The sequence below is a fragment of the Panthera onca genome, chromosome E1 (genome assembly GCF_046562875.1).
Source record: "Panthera onca isolate mPanOnc1 chromosome E1, mPanOnc1 haplotype 2, whole genome shotgun sequence".
In the NCBI taxonomy this organism is placed as follows: domain Eukaryota; kingdom Metazoa; phylum Chordata; class Mammalia; order Carnivora; family Felidae; genus Panthera; species Panthera onca.
Genome location: NC_138352.1, coordinates 29,382,861 through 29,389,080, shown reverse-complemented (window position 1 = coordinate 29,389,080; position 6,220 = coordinate 29,382,861).

The following is a 6,220-nucleotide window of genomic DNA, read 5'->3' as shown; positions in this document are numbered from 1 at the left end:
GCACCTTCTGTGGTTTCTGTCGAGGTGCCGGTTGCCGTGATGACCGAGGCTAAACTCCCCTCTCCGCCTGGTTGTTCAGACGCCCGATCCTCCCGTGTTCTCGGTACGTGGACTGACCCGCACCCTCCCATCCCACCAGACCCCTTGTGCCAATATTTCCTGTTTCAGAGTTCTTTCGCCTTGTCCGGAAAGTAAACAAACCACACTCACAGATATCGACCCCTCGAAAGAACAAAGAGACGTCCAGGCACGAGCGAGCGGGTCGCCCTGTGCCTCGGTGTACTTTAGAGACTCGGTCTCTTACAGACACCTGAAGCTCAACGATGGGCTGCGGCGTCCCTCCCTCTCTCTGGCCCAGTTCCATCCCGGGACGAGTCCCACAGTCTCTTTGCGCGACGACACCACCGCTCGCTCACGTGAGCCGGAGGCAACGTGCTAATGGACCGGAGGGTGGCACTGTAGATTCAAAGTGACCTACGCACCAAAGCGTCCGTCAACGTGGTGTCCGGAAACCTTGGACGTTGCCGTGCCCTGGATGAAATCGTCGCTCTGGAGACTCGGGCACGTGTCGCCCGTCTTCTCTACGTTCTTCCTACCTTTAGTCTCCCTGTGTGTGTTTGCCCGACATCTTGCCTGATGGTTCACGGAGGAATGAGACACCCATCCGGCAAGAGCTGATGCTCCGCTCACCACGGCACGTGACTGACGGAAAAGAATACGCACGGGCCCGCACTCATCTTACCCTTCGTTCTCCACCGTGTCAGAAAAACATGTGGCCTGCCTTCCTCCTGTCCAAAGCCAAACTGGAAAGGAAGACTTAGATGTAAAGGAAACATTAGAGAAGCTTTCAAAAAGCAGCAGCAAGCAAGCAAGCAAGCAAGCAAGCAAAGTAAACCACCCACCCCTACCCTCCTGCCCAGCAGGTGCAAGAAGCATGCACGGAGCACTCTCCTCCTTTTCTCCCTGGAAGTGCCGCCCCCCCCCCCCCCCCCCCCCCCCGGTCTTTCCTATGCCACCAGGGGAGTGACATTCTTATCCTCAAGGACAGGGGGAGAAGTGGAGAGAATTCTAGAGGAGAACAGATCTTGGTTGGTTGGTTGGTTTTAAAATCCTCATCATCCTTTAGCCTCCCCACGTAGTTCAGTTAGTCGTCCACCGTCGCTTCTCCTTGTTCAACCCAATATACAAGCGTTTAGGTTTGGCCACTTCTCAGGGTCTTGGTTTCCTCAGGAGGGGCTCTACCTGTCACGTGAAACTTGTAGGAAATCAATTTGTTGGCTCCTTGTACGGTTAACCTGTCTCGTGTCAGTGTCACCCTCAGGGTCACCTGCAAACCCTAAGAGGGTGGAGGCATAGGGTGTGTCTCGGTGACACCTTCCTTTTCCCTGCGGGGGCCCACCCCCCCCCCACCCCCCCCCCCTTTGGACTGTAGGGTCCTCTGGGAACCAGGACATTTTTTAGTGAGTGGCTATTAACTCCTTCCGTTCTCCATCCCCCCCCCCCCCCCCCCCCGCCGCCACCGCCGCCCGTAGTGGTGTTTATTGAGGACAGTAATGGTGAAAGCCATATTCTTGTCGCTTGCCACGCGGTGCACTTGCACCCATGTTCCCCGTACCTGTTTGTGGTCTTTGGACTTCGTCGTGGCCCCGTGCGGCGAAGGACTTTGCTTAAGCTTTATCCGTGGTCGTTCGTTTATCCATCACCCTCTTTCTGTCCCCCCCCCCCCCGCAGCTTGGTTTGTTATGTTTCCGAGAGAGACGCTCCCCCGCTTGACCCAATAGAATAAAAACGGCTCGTCCGTCCGTTGTTGTTCTGGGAGTACTCTCTCGCGTGGTTTCGGTTTTACCGTCCGTCTCTCCCTCCCTCCCTCCCTCCCTTCCTGCCCGCCGAAATGTGTCTAAGTCCTCCCGGGAGCGCGGGCGCCGCCTGGGCCGCTCTGGGCCGCCCGTGCCCGGCCCGCCCGGTGTGTGCGGGGAATTTTCCGCGCACGTCCGCCTCGGCCGGCCGGGGAGTCGAGTGGCCGGTCTGCCCCCCCCCCCCCCTCCCCCGCCTTTTCAGCGGCAGCCGCCCCGATGCATTTTTCGAGTGTCCCTTGGGCTGCCGGGGTCGCGCCGTGCCGGCCGGCCGGGAGCTCCCGAGGCGGACGCCCTCCGCCGGCCTGGGACCGAGAGGCGGCATCCGGAGTGGGCCGGGACGAGATCGGGCGGCCGGGCCGCCGGCTGTGCGCCCTCTCGGCCCCGAGATCGCGAGCTGTCCCCGCTGACGTTTCGGTCGGTTGTCGGGCGCCACCTGGCGGCCGCTTTTATATAGCGTTTCCCCTCCGGAGCGTCGGCGACGTCGGCAAGGGATGCGATTCGGCCGCGGTGCCCGGGGCGGAGTTCCAGAAGGCCGGCGACGTTGGCGTGATCGTCCCGCTGTCGTCGGGACGCCGGCGGCTGGTGCACTTGCCGGAGATTGAACCTCCGGGTATATGGGGGAGTAGCGGCGGCGCTCCCTGGGAGCGAGCCGGGGTGGGGGGCTGCCCGGACGGGTCGACCAGCACCCGCCGGTGCTTTCCTCCCCTCCCACCCCCCCACCCCCGACCGCGGGGACCGTCCGGGGCCGCCACCCGGAGACTGTGGCCCCGTGGGTCGCTCGTCGGTCCTTCCCTGCCAGGCGTCTTTTGTCTTCCCTCCCGCTTCGCGGTCGGGCCGGGCTGGGCCGGGCCGGGCCGGTGAGGACCGTCCTGAGCCTTGAGGGGAAGCCCGCGGAGGGCGCGATGGGCCCGGGCGTGGGCACGCGTGGTGCTCCCGGTCGTTGGACCCGATTTTCTCCCCAGATTTTCCGAGGCCCGCTGCGGAGTTGGGGACCGGGCCGCGAGGGGAAGCCCGTATAGGGCGCCAACGCCGGCGCGCCCGCGATCCCCGTTGAGGTCCGGTCGTCGGGGGCGCCTCCGCGCAATTCAGACCCCCCCCCCCCCCAAAACAGTCCCAGCCGGGGGTCGGGGACTGGCATGGGGCCGGTCTTGCGAGGTCCGGGGAGGCTTCCGCAGGCGACAGCGCGGAGTGTTTTATTTTTCTAAGTCCCGACCCGGAGACGACCCGTGGACGGGCGAACGTGTAACGGGGCAGGGCCTACCCGGCCATCCCCCCCCCCCATCCCGCGATTCCCCGGTCGGTCGGTCGGTCGGTCGGTCGGTCCCGGGGTCGACCAGATGGCCCCCGGGGACTTCCGGGGGTGGGGTTGCTTGGCGGTGATGGGAAGATGCTTGGGGCCCGTGGCCGGGCCAGGGTCCCAGAAGGTCCCAGTGACCTGTGGCTCGGCCCCGCCTGCCAACGCGGTTATTTTTGTCTCCTGAAAGAGGTACTTTTTGCTGCCAGGTAGGTGCTGACACGTTCTGGTGTGGCGGTTGTCATCCTGTAAGAGAGACTTGGGCCTCGTCGCCGCTGGCTGGCGTGGCTCCGGGCTTGGCGGTGACGCCGAGCCGAGCCCGACTCCGCCCTTTGCCCGCCTGCTTGCTCGAGCCGTCTGCCTGGGCCTGCGCGCCGGCTCTCGTGCATCCAGGTGTGGTTCAGGCTGTGGCGCCACCTCCGGTCTCTGGCACCCGAGGGCGGCGTGGGGAGGCGGCGTGGGTCTTCTACCCCGTGCGCTCCCCGCTGCGGGCACCCGGCCGTGGCCGTGACAAACCCACCCTCGCAAGGCTCCGTGCCGCGTGTCAGGCGTTCCCTTTTCCCCTTGTGGGTTGTCCGGCTGCCTGTTCCCTGGGAGAGGTGGGGGAGGGGTGCTGGCGAGGCTGAAGCAGGTCCTCCTCTGGTCGCTGTCCTCGCCGGGCGTTTCCCCAGCTCCCTCCTCACCCCAGGACTGCCTCGTGTGGCGGTAACCGATCGATGTGGTGATGTCGCGTTCTCCCGGGCCGGGCCTAAGCCGTGTCAGACGAGGGACGGACACTCCTGGTGAGTGGGACCGCTCTTCTCGTTCTGCCTGCGGGCCCCATGCTCCTCCTTTCCCGCCTGTGGGCGGCGCGGGGGGTTGCAGAGGGGTGCGGACTCCGGCCCGATCCCGGCCTCCCGTCGCTGCGGGACCGGGGTCGGCTGACACAGCGGACACTCTCGCTGGCCTCTCTTGGCTGTGTTGTGGTGGGCGGCCTCCCTGTGGTTGGGGGGGCTGCACCCGACGCCACGCTGCTCGCCGCCTGGGCGTGCTGAGCGCGTGGCGCCTGGCCCTCCGTGGTGCCCCTGGAGCGCTCCAGGTCGTCTCAGGTGCCTGAAGCCGAGTGGTGGCGCCGTTCCCTGTTCCCAGCGGACCCCCCTTTGGGTCGCCGCCGTTGGCGGAGTTGCCCGAGGTGGGCGGGTGGCAGAATCGGTGAAGGGAGGCACACCCGTTCCCCCCGCTGCGGGGAGCGGGCGCCTTGTCGTCCCCGCCCCGCAACGGGCCGCTGTTGCCCGGAGGGGTGCGGGGGGCTGACTTGGTGGGGCGAGTTGAGCGATCGTGGCGGGCCGAGCCGGCGCCGTGGCGCTTGGCCAAAACTCCCTCTGAGCGAGGACTGTCGGTTTCTTGCCCAGCGCGTTGCTGCCGGTGTTTTGCCTCGGTTTTTCTCGGGCCTCACCCGGAGGCGCGGCGCTCCTTCCGGGCGGCGACACGAGCAACCGCGCGTGGGGAAGGCAGGTGGCCCTCGTTGTGGGCCCTGACCGCGAATGCTCAGGAATGCCCTGTGTCACTCCGTTGCCGTGGACCTTTCTCCCCCGCCCCGGGCCCTGGTGGCCCCGGGAAGAAACGCCTTTTATCTGGCGGGTCCCGATGGGGGGGACGAATTGGGTGGGGGGCGGTGCGCCCTTGGTGAGAAAGCCTTCTCTAGCGATCCGAGAGGGTGCCTTGGGGTACCGGAACCCCCCAGTCGCTGCCCCTCCTGTGCGCGTAGTGGCCACCTGTGTCAGGGTGACTGCATGCCCTTGTGCGTGTTAGGCGGAGCCTTCTCTCCCGCGCGAGAGGAGGTCTGTCGGCCCCGCGGTGGGGCCGAGCGCCGCTCTTCGCCTACCGCGGCCTGCGCCTCCCCCCTCTGAGTCGGGGGAGGGTCCCGCCAGGCCTGGCCGGTGTCCGGTGCCGGGGCCCGTGTGCCTCGGGCGTGTGGTGTGCGAGCGCGCGCGCACGCGCGCGGCGTCCCCCCGCCTCTCCCGTGGCGGTGTGTGTCCCGAGGGGCTTGGGGCGCCCCTGCGCGCCCCGCCCCCCCTTGCGCCGCGCGAGCGGCGGCTGTCTCCCGCCCGCCTCCCGTTCCGGGCTTTGCCGCTGGCGGGTGGCGCGCGGGCGCGGGTCGGGGCCGCGCCTGGCTTTGGGAGGCGCTTCCCTGGGGCGTGGCTCCGGGATGGACCGAACGGATGGAGGTTGGAGACGGGCTCCCGCGGCGGGGGTCCCGTGGGTCCGGACCCCAGCGCTGTGCGTTGTCGGGGGGGGGCCTGGCTCGTGGGGAGGCTCGCTAAGGGTGCTGAGGCCGGCTGGCGCCGCGGGCGTCGCGGGACCGCCCTCGTGCTGGTGGCGGTGGGATCCCGTGCATGTTTACCCGGTGGCCCGGCTCGCGTCTCCGTTGGCGCGCCCTTCCCCGAGCCCGTGCCCTCCTCCGCGCACGCGCTGTCTGGTCCTCGCTTCGTGCGTGCCCCCTCCCCGCAGCCTCCGGCCCACCTTCCGTTCTGTGCTGCTTTTGGTTCCCACCCTGCCTCGGCTTGGACGACCGAGCGCGCGTCCGCCTCTTCTCCTCTCCCTCCCCCCGTCACCGTGTCGGGACCGAGACCAGGCCTCGCCGTTTGTCGGGTGCCCGCCCCCCCCTTGGGCCGCTGTGGCTCTTGGGGGGCCGGGTCCCGGGCGGAGTGCTGTCGGCCCCACTCGCGTGTGAGTGAAGGAAGGGGGGGAAGAAGAGAGAAAGGGGCGCCGGCTGCGCGCGTCGGGGGTCCGGCCGGGGTGGGTGGGGCGCGGTTGGTGGGTCGCCGCGCGTGCGGGAGAGCGTTCCAGGGGCCGGTCGCGCGGCTGCTGCGGGTGGCAGGGCCGGAGGGCCCTCTGCGAGGGTTTGCCCCCAGGGTTCGCTGAGGGGGGCGGGCCGCGTCGGCGTCCGGGGGTGCCACGGGACCGCCCTTGTGCTGGAGGCCTCGGGCGGTGGGACCCCGTGCGCGCCCCGGTGGCGACTTGGCTCTGCTCCCTCGAGGCGTCTGGTTTGGAAACCCGTGTGGGGCTCCTTTGCCGTTGGGCCCGCGGC